Below are 25,668 nucleotides of genomic sequence, written 5' to 3' on the forward strand. Positions count from 1 at the left end.
TTAACTTTTTGCTCATATGCATTCTTAACAAAGCCCTTGCTCCTAATGTAGAACAGTCCTAAGAATTATCAGGAACCCCTCTCAGAATTTGGACCTCAAAGAGCCCTAGAGTGCAAATCTGTCAGCGAATGATCTTAGAAACCTGGAGTGGTAGGAGGAACTTTAAAATTGAAACACCAAAACCTAACAGGCTTTGCCTACTATCAGGAACTACTGATAGCTACATAAACTTTCAAAGTAGAAGACAGGTGATTACATAGCAGCAAGAAAAGTATCCAATTTTTAAAAACTTCTCTTTCACTATGGGGAAGAAAAAAAGAAAAGAAAAAGGAGATATATGTACTACTATATATAATACTTTAAAAAATAAAATAAAATTTAAAAAAACAAAAAACTTCTCTTTCAGCCCTGGCCAGTGTGCCTCAGTTGGCTGAGCATCCTCCCATGCAGCAGCAGATCACCAGTTCCATTCCCAGTCAAGTTACATGTCAGGGTTGCCGGCTCAATAAATCCCCAAAAGAGGGTTGTGAAGGAGGCAGCTAATCAATGTTCCTGTTTCTTTGTCTCTCTCTCAATTCCTCTCTCTAAAATCAATAAAAATGTATTTTTAAAAACCACTTCTCTTCCATTTCCAACCTTTTTCTTAAATTGCCTGAATCTTTACCTAAATATATTTTAAATTGCTTCTGACCGTAAAAGGCCATTGTAAAATAAATGCCATTATGCTTATTTTGATGCTCTTATCTTGTTGCCATTTACTCTAGAGGGTTTCCATATTGGAAAATCAGAACCTTACCGACCAGATAAACAGAATAGTCAAATAATCTCTATAGACCTTTACAATTCTAAAAGTTGATGAAAGCACAGTACGAGTTTTTTATTTCACAGATTTAATTCTTTACAAGGACGTATTATAGTGATGCACCCAAACAGAGGCAATGTTCAACCACTCTACACTGAACATTTAAAAAAAAAAAATTTCTTCTACAAAATTAAGGCTAAAATTTAAAAATAATTATAATAATCCTTCATCTCCTCTCCTATCTTCTTGCCCACGCTCTCACTTCTGATCCCTTTCCTAACATTAAAGAAATATTGGAGCAAATATACAAGCAGGAGACATGCAGACTGCCTCCTTCAAGTACTTTTAGGCATCTAAGATTTAAAGATGAAAATATAAATTTCTGTAGCAGTCAGAATAGGTTAGTAACAAATAACCCCCCAAAATCTCAATGATTTGGCCGTGCTGACGTGGCTCAGTGGATGAGCATCGACCTATGAACCAGGAGGTCATGGGGCATATGACCCGGGTGTGGGCTTGATCCCCAGCAGGGACATGCAGGAGGCAGCCGATCTCTCTCCTCACTGATGTTTCTCTCTCTCTCTCCCTCTCGCTCTCCTTTCCTCTCTGAAATCAATATATATATATATATATATATATATTGATATATGTACTACTATATATAATACTTTAAATATATATATATATTTAAATACTTCAATATATATATATTTAAATCTCAGTTACTCACTAAGTCTTGCTCATGCAATAAGTTCCACAAAATGTAGAAGCAGTTACTATCTCTTCCATTACCACTCAGTGTGCCAAAAAGCAGAAAACATGGAAATATCTCACTGGTACCTAAAGCTTATATTCAAAAATGATATTGACTTCACTCTATTCAAATTTTATTCATCTTTGGTCACATGGTCACACCTACTTCAAAGGAGTGGAAAAATGCATGGTCCCAAAGCTGTTTTACTCAAATTTAGAACAACTTGAGTAAAACAGCTTTTTTTTTTTTTTAAATATATTTTATTGATTTTGTACCGAGAGGAAGGGAGAGAGATAGAGAGTTAGAAACATTGATGAGAGTCATCGATCAGCTGCCTCTTGCACACCTCCTACTGGGGATATGCCCGCAACCAAGGTACATGCCCTTGATCGGAATCGAACCCGGGACCCCAAACCGACGCTCTATCCATTGAGCCAAACTGGTCCCGGCGAGTAAAACAGCTTTAATTCTTCTATCCATCCATTACATTTTTATTCAAAAAAAATCTTCAGTGCTCACTATATGCCAGGCATCGTTTTAGGCATTAAGGTATTAAGTACAAAGTTTTAAGATATTAAAAAATTATTGTGGAATATGGCTCCAAATTTAATTTGAGGATATAAATAACATATTTGATACATAGCTATCCCATGTTATAAACTATTATAAACGCAATTAACTTTTTAACATATATTTTTGTTAAATATTGTTTATATTATAAAGGAAGTCATTTTAAAAGACTGAGAGATAATAGTAAACTTCATTAATTATTATGTATACGTAAAACTTTAGACAAAAAAACATATATATAAAAGAACATATTATGTGTGAAGCATTATGCCAGGTATATACTCTTACACTAAATTCTCCTAACAACATCTCAAAATGGGTCTTAAGATCTTTATTTAAAAAACCTTAAATAAGGCATTCAAGATCACACATTAGCCCTAACCGGTTTGGCTCAGTGGATAAAGCATCGACCTGCAGACTGAAGAGTCCCAGCTTCGATTCTGGTCAAGGGCATGTACCTTGGATGCAGGCACATCCCCAATAGGGGGTGTGAGGAGGCAGCTGATCAATGTTTCTCTCTCATCGATGTTTCTAATTCTCTATCCCTCTCCCTTCCTCTCTGAAGCAATAAAAGTATTTTTTTTTTTTTAAAGAAAAAAGATCACACATTACTGAGAGCCAGGATGTGAACCTCAGGTTTTTAAACCAAAGCCCATGATCTTCTCTCATGTAATAATATAATTTTCTAATTGACAAATACGGTACACACATATATATACTCACACCCAACCCTTTGAGAGTGTATGTCCTACAGAACATTCTTCTGCATAACTCAATATAATCATCCAAGTCAAGAAATTCACACTGGTGTAATACTCAAATCCTATATAATACCATCTAATACTAAGTACCTGCCCCTGTACCAATAATGTACTCAAAAGCTAAAACAAACAAAAAAGAAACCCAGTCCAGAATCTCGTTACATTAATTACAATGCAATCTTTAGCAAACTTTTCCTTTAGAATTTTAAAGTAATCAAATTATTTTATACTAGAGGCCCAGCACGTGATTAAAATCAAGCCCGGCGCCCCACCTCCAGCCGTGCAAGGAGGCACCCTGAAGGGGGACCAGAACCTGCACCTGACCGGCATAACGCCGCCGGCTGCCTGCCACGTGTGTCCTCTGGGGTAGGGGCAGGAGCTCCTGAGTGTTGCGCACTCCAGTCCACCCCCAGCCCCAGCCCCAGCCCCTCTGTGTATTGTCTCCACTCTGGCCTGCCTCCAGCCCCAGCCTCTGCACAGCCACTAGGGCTAGGGGCAACTCACAGTCCCCTCCCGCCCATGCACGTGCAGCTCCTCCCAAGGGGCTGTGATGCAGCCTCCTCCAGAGCAGTCGTGATGCCCAGCTAATTAGCATATTCCCTGTTTACATATACAATAAAAGGGCAATATGCTAATTAGACTAGGAGACCTTCAGACTTCCTTCTGGACAAAGCCATGGTAGTGGGGCCAAGGCAGAGTGGGGGGAGTTGGGGGTAAGCAGGCCAGTGTGTGTGTGTTGGGAAGGGAAGGGAATCTGGGGGACAATCAGTGTGGCAGGGGTGGGAAGTTAGGGGTGATCAGGCTGGCAGCAGAGTAGTTAGGGGCGATCAGGCAAGCAGGCAGGTGAGTGGTTAGGAGCCAGCATACCTGGAATAAGCGAGGGATGTCCAACTACTGGTACAGGCTCAATCCCACAGGGCTCGGGCCTAAATGGGTAATTGGACATCCTCCGAGGGGTCCCAGATTGGAGAGAGTGCAGGCGGGGTTGAAAAACATACTCTACCCCCGTGCATGAATTTCATGCACTAGGCCACTAGTATATATAGATAGTCCACAAAAATTGACTGAGCACTTGTGCAAGGCACTGTTTGATGGTACATTGGAGAATAAGACAATTAAGGGTTCTCCTCTTTCCAGAGTTTATATTCTAAGGAAGACTAACAAGTAAACTAATAACATAATTTAGATTTAGCCAAGTGCTATGATTGGATGCTTGGGAAATGGCTTTCTAAGGAGCTGAAACCCAAATGATAAGATACCAACATTGCTAAGAGATGAAAGAAAACAGAACTTAGTATTTTGAAGGAAAAGAACAGATGCCAGTGTAGCCACAGCACCTTGAGGAAAGGGTGTGTGAACTAATCATTATACATAATCTCCCTCTATAATAAAAGGGTAATATGCAAATTGACCAAATGGTGGAACAACCAGTTGCTATGACATGCACTGACCACCAGGGGGAAGAAGTTCAATGCAGGAACGAAGACTGAAGGCTGGTGAGCACAGCAGTGGTGGCAGGAGCCTCTCCTGCCTCCACAGCAGCACTAAGGATATCAGTCTGGCGGCTTAGGTCCACTTGCTGCCAGTCAGACATTCCCCAAGGGCTCCCAGACTGCTAAAGGGTGCAGTCATGCTGAGGAGACCTTTCCCCCCTCGAGAGCATGAATGTCATGCAAGTGACCATCCAACCATCTAACTGGCCAGCAGGTACAACGTGCACTGACCACCAGGGGGCAGATGCTCAGTGCAGGAGCTGCCCAGCTGCGATGACTTGGCAGCAGCAGTTCTCGGGTGACATACCCTGGAACCAGAGAGAGGGAGCCCAATTCTGGGGTGCATCACTCGAGAACCGCCCTCTCACAATCTGGGACCCCCTTGGGGGATGTCGAGAGCAGTTTTAGCACAATCCCTGCAGGCCAGGCCTAGGGATCCCACCTGCAGAAGGGACCCCCCTCACTCCACAGACGCTCTGCCGCCCCAAGAGGGGCCAGCCTGGGAGAATGTGTGGGAGGTTGGCCCATTTTGCCCAGTCCCACCCCTCCGGCCACTTTCTAATTAATTTCCTTTCAATGTACACGAATCTGTGCACCAGGGCACTAGTATGGAGATAAGATTGGATAAGTTGAAAAGAACACATAAGTTGAAAAGAACACAGGATCCTACATTTTATAACTAAAAGATAAGGAAAATTATTAAAGGCTTGAAACAATTGGTATAGTTTAATTTACATTTTTTAAATTCTGGTGACTGGGAAGAGAATGAATTGAAGACAGCTGAGTGAAAGTAGAGACCAGTTAAAAACTACTTCAACTCTGGGGAGGGAGGGTATGTATGGGGGGGGGGGGGGTCATTGGTATATGTAAAAAAATAATAATTTAATAAAAAAATATATTTAAAAAAAAACTACTTCAGTGGGTGCATGAGATGATGGCTGACACTAGGCTGGTAGAAATGAAGCTGTCAAATAGGAGACAAACTCAAATGATATTTTAGAAACCAAGAAAACTTGGTGATCGAGTAGATATGAAAGATGAAGAACCAAGATGATTTAGGGATAAATCTTAGGTCCCAATTACTGAGAAGAAGACTGGGACAAGAATAATATGAGAGAAAGGTTTCTAGTTTGGAAATGTTAAGTCTATTTAGATAATGTCTATTTAGATAACTGAGTGGTAATATCAAGCAGGCAACTAAGTAACCTATCTGGAGTTCAAGCAAGAAGTCTAAACCAGAAACATAAATTTGAGAATTATCCATAAGCACAGTGTATTTAAAACAGTAAGTTGAAGGAGATCACATAGGGAAGGAATTTAAAAAGAGAAGGGAAAAAAAACGCAGGGCTAAACTCTAGGATATGCCAATACTTAGAGGCAGGAAGAGGAGAGAAACCTCTAAAAAAAAGTATGACGAGAACTCTAGGCGGTGTGTCCCTATGGTTAGAGCTTCTGCTCTTACATCAGCAGTGGAGGGTTTGATCCACGGCCTGGGTGAGGGTGAGGTTGAGTGCTAGAGGCAACCAATCATGTGTCTTTCTCAAATTGATGTTTCTTTCTCTCTCCCCGGTCCCTCTTCTACTCTCTCTAAAAATCAATGGAGCTCTAGCTGGTTTGGATCAGCTTGAGGATCAAAGGATCCCAGGTTCGATTCCGGTCCAGGGCACCCACCTTGGTTGAAGGCTCCTCCCCAGCCTTTGCAGGAGACAACCAATCAATGTTATTCTCTCACAATGATGTTTCTCTGTCTTTCCCTCTCCCTAAAATCCAATGGAAACAAATATCCTTAGGCGAGGATTAGCACACATACACAAAAAAGTATAACAAGGTATGAGGTAGGAGAAAAGCAAGACAACCATGTGTCTCATAAGCTAAGAGAAGCAAGTAAATGGGCAGAAAACAGTTGTCAACTATATTGAAGGCTAGTACAAGATCCTATCATGTGGATTTGGCAAATGTAACTCACTGGGAACCTTTACTAGAACAATTTCAGTGGTAAGATGGTGCTAGAAGCCAGTCTGGAGTAGGTTGAAGAGCAATGGAAAGTGAAAAGAGCATACAAAGACAACTCTTGAAAATTTGCTTGAAAGAATATCAGCAAAATTAAGTAATAGCAAGGGGAAAATGTGAAATCATGAGAGGATATATTCGAGATTTCTACATCTACACTGACCAGTATGGTAGCCAACAGCCATAGCCACATATGACTATTGAACAACTGAAATGTGGCAACCATATTGGACAGAATAGCTATAGAGCACATTTGTATACTAATAACAATGACCCAATAAAAAGGAGAAAATTCATGATGAAGATAAGAAATGGGTCCTTGAGAAGTCAAGAGAAGGAATCCAAAGCACAAGTGGAGAAATCTATAAGCAAGAAACACAAATGAAACAAGGTACAAAATTCTAGTAAGCAATGGGAACCAGCAGGACCTAAAACCAGAATATGTCTTAAACTTGGCTGGAATCTTAAGCATAAGACTAAATTACAGAAGGCTATAAAACCTATGCAGTAGGGGAAGAGAAGGTAATTCATACTTATCGAGTACCTATAAAGTGCCAGGAAACTTTCTATGTAACAAATTATTTGTTATTCAGAACCACTACCATGTAAGTCTCCTTTTATAAACAAGAGCACAGATGCCCTGGGGGGTATAGCAGCTTCACTGAAATCATATAGTAAATGTCAAAAGTTGGACACGGTCTGAGTACTCTAGGGTTAGAATCTTCCCACTGCATAAGGTGGGAGGTTAAGAATCACTCAATGTTTCTGTACCTGAAATAAATAACAAATGACATATCAATCTGGCAACTATCAAGTGCCAACAAGCCTGGAGGACTAGGTCAAGAGAATAAATGTCCCCTCAAAGCTCTCAAGATAATGAAGAAACACTTTTTTAACAGCTATTTTTAATTTTGTTAATCCAACTGAAAATAACTTTATTGAGACAAAAGGAAAACTATACATTCTTGTAACTGAGATTATCTACTTTATTGAACACAGGAGTATTAATCAGAAAATTTGTACTGCTTTAATAACTACTAAAATACCTGAGCATCTTAGAAAAATAGGTAGGTAGAAACCTTCCATCTCTCCAATTTGTAAATGAAGAGGGAAATTATTAAATTAAACCTAATCATTATTAAATTACAGCTTAGATTATTTTAAATTTAATGTAGGTAAAGATCACCCAGATCTGTGCTGTCCAATATGATAGCCACTAGCTTTATGCAGCTATTTAAATACAAACTAATTACAATGAAATAAAATTAAAAATTCAGTCCCTCAGGTGCACCACCTGCAAGTACTCAACAGTTATGTGCAGCTTTCTCATTGGACAGCACAGAACAAAATATTTTAATCAACACAGAAAGTCCTATTTGACAGTAATTATATCCTCAATTTTCCTCTTGACTTTTTTCAGGAGGGCCCATGGAAAGGGCAACTCAAGACCTGAATTTTCCAAATCAGTCACTAATCAGCTGAGCAACTATGTATATGTCACTTACCAGTGCCCCCAGAAATGTACATTTGAATCACCTGCAAATCTTGTTAAAATGCAGATTCTAATTCAGTAGGTCGTAAAATGGGGTCAAGATTCTGCACTTCTGCCGAAACCGGTTTGGCTCAGTGGTAGAGCGTTGGTCTGCTGTCTGCGGACTGAAACACCCCGAGTTCGATTCCGGTCAAGGGCATGTACCTTGGTTGCGGGCACATCCCCAGTAGGGGGTGTGTAAGAGGCAGCTGGTTGATGTTTCTCTCTCATCGATGTTTCTAGCTCTCTATCTCTCTCCCTTCCTCTCTGTAAAAAATCAGTAAAATATGTTTAAAAAAAAAAAAAAAAGATTCTGCACTTCTAACAAACTCCCATGCTTAGATATCTCTGCATCTTTGTTTTTTTTAGCTGTCAAATGATGTGCCAGGGGCAAGATAATGCCCATGACCCTTCTATATTCACTAATGTTTTATAGTTTTACAGTTGTACAGAATTAAATGCAGAGACTTCATACTCTCTGTAGAGGTAGGCTCTTTCCTAAAGTGAATGAACAATTTTTGTGATACCACTGTTTTTTCTTGAAAAGGCATAAATTTAAATAGAAAATGTTGTTTGCTATATAAATACTTAATATTTGTACAACTTTTCAGAAATGGATTTAAAAGGCTGGTATATATAAAAGACAAACTTTTTAAAAACTGTTAGAGGGGCACATTTTATTTTCCATCTATGCAGTTCATTGAGGGGGTAAAAAACAATGCTGGACGCAGTCTACACTGTTACCTTAAAAGCATCAGCTCCACATGAAAAACAACCCCCTGGAAAAAACATTAACTACAATAACATTATTGTTGGTTTTGTAAAGTCTCAGTCATGGCTCTCGAGCAATAAAACTGACCAAAATCCCCATACCACTAGCAGGCTAGATAATGTAACAGTTTACAAAACAAGTTGAAGGAGATGACAAGAGGCAGCCAACAATGCCACAAAGGATTTACTTTTGTGGCATCTTCTTTCTTTTTTAACAGGTTCATGGTTCATGAGGGAATAGGAACAAGGAACCACATAGCAGTGGTAAGGCTAACCATTTCATAAGGTACCTCACTGGAAAGAGGCTAAGATATCCAGTTTGTTTATAAATTCTGAATTATTCACGACAGATAATTACCTATGATCTTAAAAACACACACACAATAAGTACTTGTTCAACCTCTAAGAGATAGAATGCTTTTAAAATCTGTAATACTTTTATATTTGTATTTTTATAATTCTTTTAGTAGGAATATATTTTAAGGTTTGAATTAAACCATTTTAAGTTCCTCTATATAAATTATGCAATGCTCTTCCAAAATCTCACCAAAGATTACTTCACATTAACAATACACTTTATTGCTCACAAAATTCTTCAAATAAGTCACTTTGAGAAAATAGTATACAAAAAGAAGTGAGGGAATGAGGAGTTTTTTCTTTTCATCTTTAAAACAAGCTGCTAGTCTCAATGTTTTTTTTCTTCTCAATCTTATTTTAAGTCAACCTGCTAAACGGGTGCTTTTTAGAATGTCAAAATATCTTAATTACCAAACTTCAGTGTGTGTCCTAAATTTGGAACTGTAAATTCAGCTTAGCTTTTAAAAAAATGGATGAAAAACAGCGCCACCTTGGCCAGTGTAGCTCAGTCGTATGTCGTCCCATGCACTAAAAGGATGCCCAGTTTGATTTGGGGTCAGGGTTCATGCCTGGTTGCTGGCTTGATCCCCTGGGGTAGGAGGTATGCAGGAGGCAGGTGATGACCAAGGATGTTTCACTCTCACATCAATGTTTCTCTCTCCATCTCTAAAAAATAATCAATAAAAATATATACATATTTTGTTTTTAAAAACAGTGCCTGTAACAATACCTATCTATCATTGTTAAGCTGAAAACTCATTTAGATCTGGAGAAAGCACTATATATGATTTCATCATAGTGGAATGCTCATGTTCAGATGCAATATTTCTGTACCTTTTCCACTTATTTAAACTAATTTGTACATTTTATAAAGATAATTTTATATTACCAATGAAAACATAAGGTTAATTTCTACCATAAAAGTACTATCTGTCTTTTGTAAATAATCTCTAACAAATCTCTCTCAATAAGAACCAAAGACAGTTGGGATCAAACATTTAATTTCAGCAACTGACCAGCAATTTTATCTTTCAACAAAAGTTCTAACACCTGTAGGATGTATGATAACCTTCTGAAATGCAATTTAAGAAGTCATCACTTTTTTAGAGAAACTATGGTTCCTCCTGAGAAAGAGAGAATTATAATGTGGACAGAAACATGTTAGTCTATCATTTAAAAAAATACAGAGTATAAAAAAAAAAAAAAAAGGCCACGTAGCAGCCCGTGGGCAGGATGAGTCATCACCCAACTCAAAACTTGCAGCACTTCAAGCTTCCTCCTACCCGACCCTATCCCCTTCAGCAATGCACCCTGAGTCAGCAAACTTTTTCCATTTTGTCAGTTACGAATTCTCACGAAGCTTAAATGAATTTATGCAAAACACTGCAACACATTTGGGACTAAACTTGTCATTGGAACATGTGCTTTTTCTACTGCAAAATTAACAGATCTTCAAATCAATCTTCTCTAGAATCTTAATTTACAGAAAGTAATCAAACACTAATCCTCTTTTGTAAATAGGTGAACTTCAAAATATGGTGACATGTAAACGTTTTTAGAAAACAATACTCCATTTCCCGGAAGGTTTATTTTTTCCCCTTTGAATCTGAACAGTAATATCTAGATGATAAAACGTGTCCTGCTCAAATCTGGCATTTCCTGGATGACGGCAAATTGCTGAATTTAAGACACCAGTAAGTAATTTGACAAGTTTCGCAAGGCAGTACGCTTAAGTGACGTAACATACATTTGTGTGAAAGGACTTTACACATCTTGGCACACAGCAAGCCCTTCCTAAACATATTTGAACAAGTACTCGCTAAGGATATATAAAGTTTCTCCCACCCAATAAAACATTATTTTTCAAACGTAAAAAAAAAAAATCTGACGTTGCTAGGAGAAACTCTAGAGGCAAGTCCCTCTTTGGACCCTTCATTCATCTAGTCCGATTACTCTTTCCATCTCAGTTTCCGGACGTGGAAACAAAGAGGCTATGCCCATCCAGAACTTCAAAATATAACAAGGCAGGAAGAATCAAGCAATCAGAAAATCACTCTGAAGCTGCTGGCGCTCCATTTTGTCCCGTTCATTTTTTTTTTTTTTCTCAACAAATCATCTTGTATCCGTAAAAAACAATAAATAGATAAAAATAAAGTTAATACTGAGACTGACTGCTAAGGGCATTTGTGGCACTGAAGAAAAAAAACAAACAAACAAAAAAAAACACGACTTTTGCTGCAAACCTAGCAGGCTTCCAATTCCACATCACCAGTCCCCTTTCCCTGGACTTTTTCCAATGAGCAAGCGAGAGAAAAACCGGGAAAGGAATAAGAAAAAAGATCCTGCTTCCCAGAGCTCCCACCCTTGTCACCTGAACCAGCTGAATTCTAACTACACAACTAGGAACAAAGGACGGCCAAAGCACCTTCACTTTGCAACGCGCCTCCTCATCCAGCCCGACAGCAGCGCGCCGCGAAGGCCGCGGGCACTGCGCCGACAAGACAAGTTTTCACGGGGGTCCTCCCCGCCCATCGCTCCCCGGCCCGGGCGCGACTGTAAGCAAAGGCTGCGGGAGGGGAGGGAGGCAGGGAAAGAGGAATTCCCAGAGACTCACGAGTTTTCTGCGTCTCTAGTGTGACCAGACTCGAAACTTGGGCAGAGGACTCGCGGCGAGCCGGCGAGGTGCGCGCGCTACGCAGTCTGCCGAGTCCCGGCCCGCCGCCGCCGCCGCCGGAAGACTTTGCCCAGCAGAGTCAGCTGAGGCCGAGTCACTGGCCTGGGAAGGGGGAGGAGACGCGGGAGCATTCCGACCGGCAGCGTGCCAGGCGGGCGAGACTCCGCGCCACCTCCGGCTCCGGGCCGCCCCTCCCAGCCCGCCGGGCCGGGCTTCGAACCCGCGGAGTAAGCGCGGGCGGAGGGGTCGGGCGGCGCGGCACGCGGGGCGCGGAGCCGGCGGGCGGGCGCGGCCGGGACCCGCTGCCGGCGAGGGGCGTGCCGGGTGGGAGGGGCGCGCCGGCCGCTCCGCCGGCCCCACGCGGGGACCCCGGCCCGCCGGCTCGCGCGGGGGGCCCACCGACCGAGCTCGAGCGGGCGGGCGGGCCGGCGAGCGCGCGAGGGAGCGAGCAGGCGGGCAGGCGGGCAGGGGCGGGCGGCAGGCAGAACAAAAGCGCCTTTGTTGAGCGGCGGCCGCCGGAGGGTCACACACAATGGAGGAGGGAGCCGGCTCCGCCGCCGCCGGGCCCGCCGAGGCGCCCTCCCGAGCCGCCCGCGGCGCGCCCCGCACACGTCCACACACACACACACACACACACTCACGGGACTTCTCCGACTCATCGAGGGCGTGCGGGGCCCGCGGAAAGCCCCCAGGGTCGGCTCCGGTCTCCGGCTAGGCGGGCGGCAGCGGCGTCTCGGAGGCTCCCGCTTTGCCGCAGTCGCCGCCATGTAACCCCGACCCGAGAGAGAGGGAGAGGGAGGGGCGGGGCCTCGCCCGCCACGCCCCCCTGCGTCACAGCTCACTCCACGGCGCCCCGCCCCCCGCCCCACGCGCCGGCATTTCCAACGCCCGTGACGGCAACGCCGGGGTGGCCGTTGTCACGCGGGCGCGGCGGCCGCCTCGGTGGGCTGGGCCGGGCCGGGCCGGGGGCTGGCAGGCAGGAGCCCCCTCTGCTCTGCTCTTGCCCCAGCACCAGAGCACCAAGTGCCAAACTCCTTAGGACCGCTCACCGCGCAGCTAACTGCATGCAGGGCCCTGGGCAACCGGGAGGACAGGTCTTCGCCCTTGCCCCCAGGACGGGCCCGAGCAAGGCTGGACCTGAAGATGGATGGACTAGAAGGCAAGAGCCGACCCTCAAGCCCACCTGTTAGAGGGCCACGTGCTCACAAGGCCATTCATGCTGCCTGAGGGCGTGGAGGAAGGCTTCTCAGTCAGGTCGCCACCGTGACCTGCGGCTCCATCCAAAGGAATGGGTTTAAGTTGAGGAGGTGTGGGGGAGCGTGCCAATGCTGGGAGGAGGAGAGCAATGGGGGGAGGTTGGGGGTGGGGGTTGTTGCACCCACTGTGGGACGAGGCCAATGTGACCAAAGCGGAGAGGAGGTGTACTGCGATGTTATGGGAAATAACGGACTGATGCCTTCTTGGACCCACTTGGCTGAGATGTAAACTTATTTTATCATGGCTTGTTGGGTCCAAGGAACCTTTCCGGTGTTTATGTGAAATCTATGTAGGTATTCATGAAATTAGAGACACGGGTCAACATATTTTTTCAGTGACTTCATCACCGTTCCTGAATGAGAACCAAACGCTTGGCAGCGCCTATATCCATTATTATGACCAGCTTCAAGCTTCAAGCGTGAGGCAAAGACCACTTCAAAGATCCTGTAGTGTCTTGAAGTTAAGTGGTTGGGATGGCGTTTCAATGTTTTGTTTTGTTTTTATATTTAAAACGCTACCATCTGAGTACCAAGTGTGAAGAGGCGATGGTGAGTAAAAACCGGGAGGAAAGGGAGGCTTGTTCCACCCGCAGGATTTTGAATTTGAAGATGCAGCCTCACACTCTGCCACAAGAGCTCCTCACCCGCATCTCCGCTGCCCCTGCTCTGGCTCCTCGCAGATTCCTACAACACCTTACCTCCCTCACCGTCAGTGTTGGGTTACCAGGAGGCAGGGGGGAGGAGACTAAGTAACAAGCACTGTGCCTTTCCTCAAGGAGCTTAAGAGCAATGTCAGCTCCAGACTTCTAACAGGGACCACCAAAATAACCAGTGCATCCCTTAGGCAGAGCCAAGTTTATTGCTTTCAGCAGTAAGAGAGAGACCACTATGTTGCCAGTCTTAGTAGTGTCTCAAAGAGGGAGGTCAAGATTAGGCCAGTTTGAAGATTTGATGGATCTGGTTTAAGATAGGTCTTTCAATGAAAGAGCATGGCTGAATTTGTGATATAATCATTTAGGATGACTGTACCCAGGGAGGAGAGAGAGAGAGTCTTAGCAAGCCTAGAAGAGAGTAAACTGTTTTTAGATACTGACTATAGGCAAGTCAGTAGCCTATTGTTCAGAATAATGAACTTTGAGGAAGTTCCTGAAACTGCAATTGAATTATTTGCATCTCCTTCTTGGACAAGACTTTCTTGACGTTTAAGACATGTTTATGCAGACCGTTGAGTTGTAAAGTATGTAAGTCCGTCTTAGTTTTTAATCCTATTGTATGGCTGTAAATCGTTTCAGTTCTCAGTAATTTCCCACAACTTTATCGGTGAGTAATGAATTCATTTTGGTGGAGTATAACCTGCCTTTTCTTCTTAATGAGACAGAGCAAAAAATTAGAGCACATCACCCATGACAAAGGGTAAATACTGTTTTTGCAGGACTTTTGTTTCAATCATGTACCGTATTTCAACAACTCTACAATGTCATCAATTAAGATATGCCATTATGTTATGTACTCTTGAGAAAGTGAAAATTCTATCAAAATATGATAGCCTATTGCTACATCCTAATTTCAGATATATTAAAATCGAGAAAGTACTTCTTGAAATGAATGAAATATAAGGGATATATAAGTATGCCAATTGGATCACCAGGTAAAATGTGTTTCTATTTATTGCTGATATTGCTGTGAACTATGCTCTTGTTAAAAGTGTTTGAAAGCCCTGTTTTAGTGGAAGGATGCAGGAGAGGAGCAGGTAAATACACCATAAGGCAGCTTGAGATGAGTGCTTCCTGAGCAGAGATGCAAATTACTTGTCTTGTTGGAAGGAACAATTGATGACAATGGGAGACTTCAGGAAAGATTAGTTTGAAAAAGAAAGTATTGGAGCTGGGCTTGATTCCATCAGGAAGTATCAGGAAAGTCATTGCTGAATGAGAGGGCACAGTTCTGTACAAAAGCATGAATGTACAGGGCACACTCTGGAAAATGGGTCAAGTTTGACAGGCCCAGGAAAATTAAGATGTTAGCACCATATTGAGAAGGCCTTGATTGGATATCAGGACTTTGGATTTATGCTAAAGGAGAGGAATTTAGATGATGCAACTAGTTTTTTAGAACAATAATTCTGGCATGAATGGGAAGGATAAACTAGTTGAGCAAGAGATTGGGGTCAGAGAGAGAGTAAGAATTCATTTTTTTTCTACCCTACATCCAGCCTACTTTACTCTGGTTAAAATACTTTGATGTTCTTTAAGGAACCACCCTTTCCTGTTTACAGTGGTCCCTCCTTATCCACGGTTTCACTTTGCATGGTTTCAGTTACCAGTGGTCAACCATGGTCCGAAAATATTAAATGGAAACTTACAGAAATAAGCATTCATAAGTTCTTTACTGAATTTTAAACTGTAGCATAGTGAAATCTCCAGCCGTCTAGCTCCATCCTGCCTGTAATATGAATCATCACCTTGTCCAGCATATCAGTGCTGTATATGCTAGCAACTACCCACACTTTAGTCTCTTATAGCCATCTAAGTTATGAGATGGACTATTTAGGTATCACAGTGCTTATTTTATTTTACTTTTTAAAGTATATTTTTATTGATTTCAGAGAGGAAGGGAGAGGGAGAGATAGAAACATCAATGATAAGAGGGAAACATTGATCGGCTGCCTCCTGCACGCCCCCTACTGGGGATTGAGTTTGCAACCCGGGCATGCGCCCTTGACTAGAATCAAACCTGGGACCCTTCAATACACAAGCCAAAGCTTTATCCACTGAGCCAAACCAGTTAGGGCTCACAGTGCTTATTTTACATAAAAATGGCCCAAAAGCCATTTACATAATTTTTATTGCAATGTATTGTTAGGATTGTTCTATTTTTTATTACTATTAATTTCTTACTGTACCTGATTTATAAATTAAGTTATCATAGTAGGTATATGTCAGAAAAACAGTATATGTAGGGTTCCAGGCGGCTATGGGAAGGTCTTGGACCATATCCCCTGAGGGTAAGGAGACTATTTTATGAGCTACAAAATTGGAATTTTGTTTTTTGGGTGATTTCACATGGGAGTTAAGTGCTATTATATTTGTATTTCAAACTGGCATTACACAATATAAAATGTAATTAAAAAATGCATGCTAATTTAAATATTTAATTTTTCCTTAGAATGATATTTAATCCTACCTAATAAAAGAGTAATATGCAAATTAACCATCACTCCACTCCACCAGTCATGCCCACCAGCCAATCAGAGCGAGTATGCAAATAACCCCAACCAAGATGCTACAGCCACAGAGAGCAGGAGGGAGGCATTTCCCCAGCAACAGAGGAAGCCAAGCTTTCCACCTGTCCTTGCCGGCCTAAGCCTCCACTTGAGGCTACAAAGTTTCAATTACAGAAGGTAAACAAATCCAAACAGAAACAGCTGCTGCCACAGAGCAAGCAGGAGGCTTGGCTCTGTTCCAGGCTACAAACTTTAAATTGTAGAAAGTAAATATAAATTAGATACCAGGGCCTCCACTTTGGTCACCAGGGGGCATGGCCGGCCTTTAAACCACCACAGGCCCCTCACTCAGGCTGCCCCTCGCCCCAAGGGAAACCCCCCCTGATGTGGGACACCCTTCAGGGCAAACCAGCTGGCCCCAACCTATGCACCAGGCCTCTACCCTATCTAATAAAAGAGTAACATGTAGATTGACCATCACTCCAACACACAAGATGGCTGCCCCCTTGTAGTCAAAGATCCTGCCCCTATGTGGACCCAAGATGGCCAGCAGGGGAGGGCAATTGGGAGGCACCAGGCCTGCAAGGGAGGACAGTTGTGGGTGATCAGGGAAGTAGGGGAGGGCAATTGGGAGGCACCAGGCCTGCAAGGGAGGACAGTTGTGGGTGATCAGGCAAGTAGGGGAGGGCAGTTGAGAGGGACCAGGTCTGCAAGAAAGGGCAATTGAAGGCGATCAACCCTGCAGGGAAGGGCAGTTAAGGGTGACCAGGCTGGCCGGGACCGGTTTGGCTCAGTGGATAGAGTGTCGGCCTGTGGACTGAAAGGTCCCGGGTTTGATTCCAGTCGGGGGCATGTACCTTGGTTGCAGGCACATCCCCACTGGGGATTGTGCAAGAGGCAGCTGGTCGGTGTTTCTCTCTCATTGACGTTTCTAACTCTCTGTCCCTCTCAATTCCTCTCTGTGTAAAATCAATAAAATGTATTAAAAAAAAAAAAAAAAAAAAAAAAAAGGGCGGGGGGGGGGGGGGGTGACCAGGCTGGTAGAGGAGGGAAGTTGGAGGTAAATGGGCTGGCACGGGAGCAGTTAGACATCAATCCGGCTGGCATGGGAGTGGTTAGGGGGTGATCAGACTGGCAGGCAGAAGTGGTTAGGGGCAATCAGGAAGATAGGCAGGCGAGCAGTTGGGAGCCAGCAGTCCTGGATTGTGAGAGGGATGTCCGACTGCCTGTTTAGGCCCAATCCTGATGTGGGTAGTCAGATTGGAGAGGGTGTAGGCTGGGCTGAGGGACATCCCCCACCTCCACCCCACCCCCATGCACGAATTTCATTCACTGGGCCTCTAGTAGTTGTAATAGTTAACTATCTATCTAAATTTATAATACCATTAGAGGCCTGGTGCACAAAGATTTGTGCAAGAATGGGCCTTCCTTCCCCTGGCTGCCGGCACCGCCTTGGCTCCTGCCCAGAGCCGCCTTTCCATCTTCCCACACTGCCTAGAGGCCCAGAGTCACTGGGACAGTGCAGAACGCCTGCATTCCACCGAGCCCTGGCCGCTTGGCGCCTGCAAATGCAAATTAACTTGCCATCTTTGTTGGGTTAATTTGCATAGTCACTCCTGATTGGCTGGTGGGTGTCACAAAGGTACTGAGTTTGCATCTTACTCTTTTATAAGTATAAATAACACATCAAGAGAGAGAAACCAGAAGAAAGAGGGGGAAAGCTTTATATTTTAATTATTTAGCAGCATCGTTTCCTAGTTTTTGAACAAGGGGCCCCAGGAGTTATTTAGCTGGCTTTGAAACTCCCATCCCCCACTTCTGCCTCCAAAAGAATCCCAACAGTTCTACTCTGAAGAAGGTGGAGTCAGGGGAGACTTCCCACCTACCCTCAGGCCCCTCACTGACAGGATTAGTGTAGGAGAAGTTACAGGATGAATACATCTCTGCCCTGTGAATATGACATCCAAGGCCACAGCGCCCAGCTGCCCACACTCAGGAGCTGCATTTCCTATAGTAAACATACCAGAGGTAGGAAGTGGGGGAGGAAGGAAGACCTTGTTCCGCACATTTTCCCATAGAATCAATGTTGTGGATAACAGCTCTAACCCTCTTAGGGGTCAGGCTGCATGTGGGCTAAATAGGCTTCTCACAGTTATTTCTCTGGGGAATATGTATTTTCAGATTCAGACAACCAAGTTAAAAATCAACTTTTGAGAATATAACTTAGTTATAAACAGGGACTCTATACCTTTCTAGCTCAAATTGCTGAGACCATAGAGAAGAATTGTATCTGTAAGACCCAGGTAAACAACTAAATGTAATTGAGGAGCTATTAAAAGTTATAACTTGCTCAGCTGCTATGGCTCGGTGGTTGAGCATCGACCTATGAACCAGGAGGTCACAATTCCATTTCCAGTCAGAGTACATTCCCAGTTGCAGACTTGATCCTCAGTAAGGGGCATGAGGGAGGCAGCCGATCAGTGATTCTCTCAGCATTGATGTTTCTATCTCTCCCTCTTCTTTCCTCTCAGAAATCAATAAAAATATATTTTTAAAAATACTGGGTCATTCGTTTTTTTAAAGTTAAAACTTCACTTTATCTTCTGAGTGGTATGACGAGTCCAGTTCTTCAGATTTACAGTTTGAGAATTTGATTGCAGGTTCACAAGGGTTGATTGGTCTCTAGCAGCCAACATCCACCAACCAAACCCCAGAAACTGCACTGTAAGCCGGATGCTAATCCGTTAAGAACACAGGACAAGTTGTGAGAATTGGGCTAAAGATTTATCCAGTCTGGTATTCTCTGACAATGATTGTGAACTTAATGTTTTACTCATTGTAAGCTCTAGTGTTGAGCACAGTGGCTGAATATAATGTTCATTCAATAAAGGTTTGTTAAAAATGAAGTGTTTTTCTCTGAGGGAACAATAATAAAGTTTACATTGATTTTTTTTAAATGAAGTGTTTTACATTGCCCTCTATGACATAAACTTCAGAAAGATATTTCCTCCAAGTGTTTATCTTTCTAAAATCTATTATCTATTTTTAAAGCAACTTTCTCCTGAGCTTATTGTAGTTGCCCTTTTCTATGACCTGGAGCAGTGTTTCCCAAACTTTTGACATATGTGTACCCCTTCTATAATTTTCGTAACGCTGAGTACCCCTTGTACTTATGAGAATGTAGAATTAGGTGCAGCTAAGTACGGTGCAGTGCATATCCCCACCAAACTCTGGTGCAACGCGTACTCCCACCAAACTCTTCCCGTACCCCTGGGAGTACGCATACCACACTTTGGGAAACACTGACCTAGAGTATCTACTAGACTTTTTTTTAAGGGTTTGCAGCATAATTAAATGAGTGACTAGAGGCCCAGTGCATAAAATTCTTGCACGGGGGGGGGGGGGGGGGGGGGTCCCTTAGCCTGGCCTGTGTCCTTTTACAGTCTGAGAGCCCTCGGGGGATGTCTGACTGCCATGGAGCGCTGAGCTTGCCAGCAGTGAGCCTGGCTCAGGGCAGCTCCTACATTGAGCATCTGCCCCCTTGTGCTCAGTGCACATAATAGTGACCGGTCGTTCTGCCATTTGGTCAATTTGCATATTAGCCTTTTATTATATAGGATGCTTTTAGGAAACCAATAACTCCTGGTTCTCTTTCTTGGAATAAAACATAGCCCCAAGCTCATCTTCTTTTACATGTACTTCAGACTAACAATCCTAACTGCATTATCCAAATCAGTACAGAATGAAAGTCATTTGCCACACTTTGTCCATAACTTTTGGCAATTCCCTTTTCTTCAATTTAGATCCATTTGCTTTGTGTTTACTACTCTAAAGAGCTTAAGAACATCTCACCCCAGTGACTTTTCTTCTATGAGCTCACTTTCAGACAGTCCATGGAAGTTTTAAATAACACAAGTCCCCTTTGAGGGCTTAACCCTTGAGGGCTCCACTCTGAAATTGAAAGAATCCATGTGGTATTCTGGCACCAACAGTAGTCAGCTGATTTGGGGACTGCCCCAATTCTGCCACTTAGTTGTTAGACTCTAGGCAAGTCATTTAATCTTATCTTTAAAATGGTATAAATAACACCTGCCTCACCTCCCTTGAAGGATTGTTCCAAGGATTACATGAGATAATGTGTGTGAAAGCATTCTGAAAATGCTAACACTGCAGTGTATAAATAAGAGGTGTTATTAATATCTGCATGCAGAAGCTTGTCTATTTAAGCCATGGTTTCCTGAAGTTAAGCTAGCTCTTCTTTCATTCAATTCATCCCACAGATATTCTTACCTGCCTTTATCCAAAATAGAATTTTCTCCCTACATACACACAGACACACTAGAGGAGGCCTAGGGCACAGAAATTCGTGGACTAGGGGGGGAAGAGGGGGGAGTGGTCTCTCAGTCTAGCCTGCACCCTCTCCAATCTGGGATCCCTCAGGAGATGTCTGTTAGGCCCTGTCTCTCTCACAATCCAGGACTGCTGGTTTCTAACTATTGTACTTGCTTGCCTGCCAGCCCGATCACCCCCTAACTGCTCCCCTGCCAACCCAATCAATGCCTAACTGCTCCCCTACCAGCCTGGTAACCCCCAAATGCTCTCCCCTTTCTGGCCATTTTGTGGTGGTCATCTTTGACTACATGGGGCAGCCATCTTGTGTGAGGGCATGAGGGTCAATTTGCATATTACCTCTATTATATAGGATATATTTTATTAATTTCAGAGAAGAAGGAAGAGGTAGAGAGATAAGCACATCAATAATGAGAATCATTGATCTTCTGCCTGCTGCACACCCCCTGCTAGGGATCAAGCCTGCAGCCCAGCCATGTGCCCTGATAGAATTTCAACCACTAAGTCACGCCAGCTGGGTTCTTCCCACTTTCTTGGTAACTTAGTTGGGTAGAGCTTTTTTTTTTTTTTTTTTTTTTTTAATGTTTAAGGATGTAAATTGGTAGAAACTTTAAAAAATGTAGTGCTCCCTGATTCCATGCTTATTTTTCAAAGAAATGTGGTCAAATAGTGAAGTAGGAGACATGTTCAAAAACGTTACTGCATAGGTAGAAGGCCTACATCTCCCCACAGAAAGCAGGAGTGACACTCTGGTCAGGTGCTCAGTGGTTACAGTGTGGGCCACACTTAAAGGGTGAAGGGTTGGATTCCCAGTCAAGAGCTTGTACCTGAGTTGTGGGTTCATTCCCCACCCCTAGTCGGAGTGTGTGCCTGCAGGATGCAACCGGTTGATGTGTGTCTCACATCGATGTTTCGCTCTCTTTCCCTCCCTCTCTCTCTTTCTCTATCCCTCCGGCCCTTTAAAGAAGGGATCTCTGAAAAACAATGGGGGCAAAATATCCCCTGGTGAGGATTAACAACAAAAAAGAAAACAGGAGTCACTTCTACTCTCACACAAGGCGAGACAAAAGGGGAAGTCCAGAGGCAGGCTCAGCTGAGGAGACAGCCAGAAAGGGATGAGGGGTAACTGGACACAGCCTCTAAGATCCTAGCAATCAGGATTATAATAAACAGACTTACTTACATAACAGCAGCTTAAGGCTTCTCCTTTCATTTAGCCTGTGGTCCATTCATCAAAGGAAAACTGCTTTCATTTTTACAAGCCTCTGATGACGGTTTATAGATACTCTTCCAAAAGAAAAATAAGAGGCAAACGATTCTTGGGAAAGAAGCAGAAAGATATTTAAAAAACTGATTTAGCTGTACAGCAGGTTATGAAGGAGGGAAAAGAGATTAAAATGGTTCTTTCCCTCCTCCTTCTATGACTCAGAGATTAAACCTAAAAATAATCTTCAGCCCCAGTATAGGGAAGCTGAACAAAGACACATCACATTGCAACTTTCATGATGGCCTTGGGAAGGAAGGGAACAAAAAGGCAGGAGGTAGGAAATAGCTATTAATGGTAATGTGGGCCCAGTGGGTGTGGCTCAGGAGTTGAGCATTGACCTGTGAACCAGGAGGTCACCGTTCAATCCCTAGGCAGACACATGCCTGGGTTTCAGTCTTGATGCCCAGTAGGGGTATGCAGGAGGCAGCCAAATTAATTATTCTCATCAATGATGTTTCTATCCCTCTCTTCCTCTCCCTCCATCTCTCTGAAATCAATAAAAATATTTTTTAGGAAATATTCTTAAAAAATAAAAATATAGCTGAGGCCGGTTTGGCTCAGTGGATGGAGTGTCGGCCTGCGGACTGAAGAGTCCTAGGTTCGATTCCTGTCAAGGGCATATACCATGGTTGTGGACACATCCCCGGTGGGGGTGTGCAGGATTGATGATTGATGATTCTCTCTCATTGATGTTTTTGGCTCTCTGTCCCTCTCTCTTCCTCTCTGTAAAAAAATCAATAAAATATATTTTAAAATAAAAATATATTTAAACAAACAATTTTTAAGATAATCTGGAAGACTATCTACAGAGAGGTGAAGTGAACTTGAAAGGCAATCTAGCTATGATGAAACAGGCATTTTCTTGTCCTGTTCTGAGGTATGTTGCATCAGTAAGGATGGAGCCTCAACTTGCCTTTCCAGTCTTATCTCCTATTAACTCTGCTTGTGATCCATATTTTACTCATTCAAATGAATTTCCATCTTTCAACATCATATCCCTTTCTTTATAGCAGCGACAGAAGACTCTTTTAGGTGTTTCCTTAGTCACAATTTAAGTATGTTCATTTAAAACAAGTCACTTATTTTGGAAGTATTTCAAACTTACAGAGAAATTGTACACATAGCATAGTGAACTTTTTTACCTGAAAATTTTTAGAGTACACGTTGGTAACATGATACCTATGGTGGACATTGAGATGCATTGACCAGCTGCCCTTTAAAGAAGGACTTATTGTCCTAATATGGGCACTGCGGTCAGCACACAGCTGTCAGCTGTCATTTCCCTCATGGTTTCCCTCTTTGTTTCATCTGCAGAGAGCCACCTTACCCAAGGAAATGCCCCTTTTCCAAAACCAATGCCTGATCAAGGCAAGCTTAGAAAGGCCTGGCTATTTCAGCCATGTGCAGGACAACTTCCCTGGGTCATTTCTGCTTAAGAGCTCTCATTGAGGGGGGGGGGGGGGCGGGGGGAGAGAAAGAGCTCTCATTGGGCTATCAGCCTACCTCTCAGGTCAACTCCTCTTTCTTTCCCCACCCATCCACCAATAGTGATCCCAAGAACTCTACCAAATAATTAGCCTGCACACAAAATCTATCTTAGAGTCTGCTTCCTGCAAAACCCAAACTGCCTGCATTGGGATTAGGAGAGGTCTGAGGGAACAGTCGATAAGATGGGGTTTTTGAGCTGGATCCCTTACCAGTTAGCTGGTAGGAGGACTTCGTCAGTGGTGATAGATGGAGCACAGATAGCCCCTTTCACAAGGTGGCAATCAGTTATGAGAAATTTTGCCAGTGGTGAATTGAGATAGTTCACTAATAAAAGAACGTATTAGCTGGAACAACATATGAGAGAAATAGTAATTATAGCAACCATAGGATTGGATGATTATTGTTTAGCTCTCTTGAAACTCTAGGAAAAGAAAATAAAAAGCAAAGAGAATAACTAGCAGCATCTAAAAACCAGTGTGAAAACTAGAGGGTCTCTGGTAACATGTAAAGAGGCTTTCATAACCTGCAATGGGAGGGCAGAGAAAACGAACTAAATATTTAATGTGTAAATTGCTGGAAAAGTTCAACATAAGGTTACTTTTGACAGCAATTTCATTCCTAAGTTATATATCCAAGAGAAATCAAAACATATGTCCACATAAAAATTTGTACACAGATAGTTATAGCATCATTATTCATAATAGCCAAAAAGCAGAAAAATCCAAATATCCATCAACTGATAATCAGTAAATGAAATATACTAAATCCATACAATGGAATACTTCTCAGGTATAAAAAAAGTGAATGAGACTGACACATGTTACAACGTAGATTAATCTTGAAAATATGATGCTAAGTGAAAGAATCTATATATATAAAAGGCTAATATGCTAAGTATACAACCATCTGACTGGTTGCTATGATGTGCACTGACCACCAGGGAGCAGATGCTCAACACAGGAGCTGCCATGATGCACACTGGCCATTTAGAGAGAAACAGCACCATGGACCTGGCACCCACAAAGCAACACTCAGCTTCCCCCAAGTGGGACATAGGCCCTGCCACCACACTAGCGGGACAGCCCACCAAATTGCAGCGGATGCTGTCACAACCCCACGGTGCAAAATGCAGCCCACAGCCCAGCCCAGCCTGGAAACAGTGGCTGTTGGTGCTGGGTAATAATGTCACATAGCAATGCCCGGCTTCCTCTCCCTGTGACTAGCTTTCTTGCAGTTTCTTCTTTTTTTTTTTTTTTTTTCATTTATTTATTTATTTAATATATTTTATTGATTTTTTTTTGCCCCCCTCCCTCCCTCCCACACATCCCCTCCCTTCCCAGAATTTTGTGTCCATTGGTTGTACTTATATGCATGTACACAAGTCCTTCGGTTGATCTATTATCTCCCCCAGATCTTCCTCCCCTCCCCACTGTAATTTGACAGTCTACTTGTTGATATACTGTCTCTATATCTATCTTTTGGTTCATCAGTTTATAATGCTCTTTATTATCCACAAATGAGTGAGGTCATGTGGTGTTTCTCTTTCATTGATTGGCTTATTTCACTCAGCATGATGTTCTCCAATTCCATCCAGGTTGCTGCAAATGATGAGAATTCCTTCTTTTTTATGGCAGCATAGTATTCCATTGTGTAGATCACATGTGTCAAACACAAGGCCCGCGGGCCAAATCCATCCTGCCAGGCCTTGCAATGTGGCCCGCACCGCACTGTCATCACTGCACTCCGCTGCGTTTCCATCACAATGACAGTTTATGACTGTTCAGTAAACCATTCGGCCCGCGATTTAGGCTGGATTTTAGATTTTTTTTTTTAATATATTTTATTGATTTTTCACAGAGATGAAGAGAGAGGGATAGAGAGTTAGAAACATCGATGAGAGAGAATCATCGATCAGCTGCCTCTTGCACACCCCCTACTGGGGATATGCCCGCAACCAAGGTACATGCCCTTGACCGGAATCGAACCCGGGACCTTTCAGTTCCCAGGCCGACGCTCTATCTACTGAGCCAAACCGGTCCCGGCTGGATTTTAGATTTTGGCCCCTTCTCTGATTGAGTTCGACACCCCTAGTGTAGATGTACCATAGTTTTTGGATCCAATCATCTGCTGACGGACACTTAGGCTGTTTCCAAATTCTGGCTATTGTAGATTGTGCTGCTATGAACATAGGGGTGCATATATCCTTTCTGATTGGTGTTTCTAGTTTCTTGGGATATATTCCTAGAAGTGGGATTACTGGGTCAAATGGGAGTTCCATTTTCAGTTTTTTGAGGAAACTCCACACTGTTCTCCACAGTGGTTGCACCAGTCTGCATTCCCACCAGCAGTGCACGAGGGTTC

General features: G+C 43.1%; 1 protein-coding gene across 4 annotated transcripts in view; it reads right to left on the minus strand.

Moving 5' to 3' along the window:
* Positions 1-12,520, minus strand: part of MAPK6 (mitogen-activated protein kinase 6) — a 32,602-nt gene extending 20,082 nt beyond the window's left edge. For 2 of the 4 annotated variants that reach the window (XM_036441843.2, XM_036441818.2), the window contains exon 1: positions 12,365-12,520. The gene's annotated coding sequence lies outside the window, so the exon portion shown is untranslated. Of the gene's footprint in view, positions 1-11,663; positions 11,797-12,350 lie in introns of those variants that run through there. The other 2 variants (XM_036441834.2, XM_036441824.2) reach the window with 2 other exon arrangements.
* Positions 12,521-25,668: the final 13,148 nt, after the last annotated feature.

Source organism: Pipistrellus kuhlii, unplaced genomic scaffold, assembly GCF_014108245.1.
Source record: "Pipistrellus kuhlii isolate mPipKuh1 unplaced genomic scaffold, mPipKuh1.p scaffold_m20_p_1, whole genome shotgun sequence".
Classification (NCBI taxonomy): Eukaryota; Metazoa; Chordata; class Mammalia; order Chiroptera; family Vespertilionidae; genus Pipistrellus; species Pipistrellus kuhlii.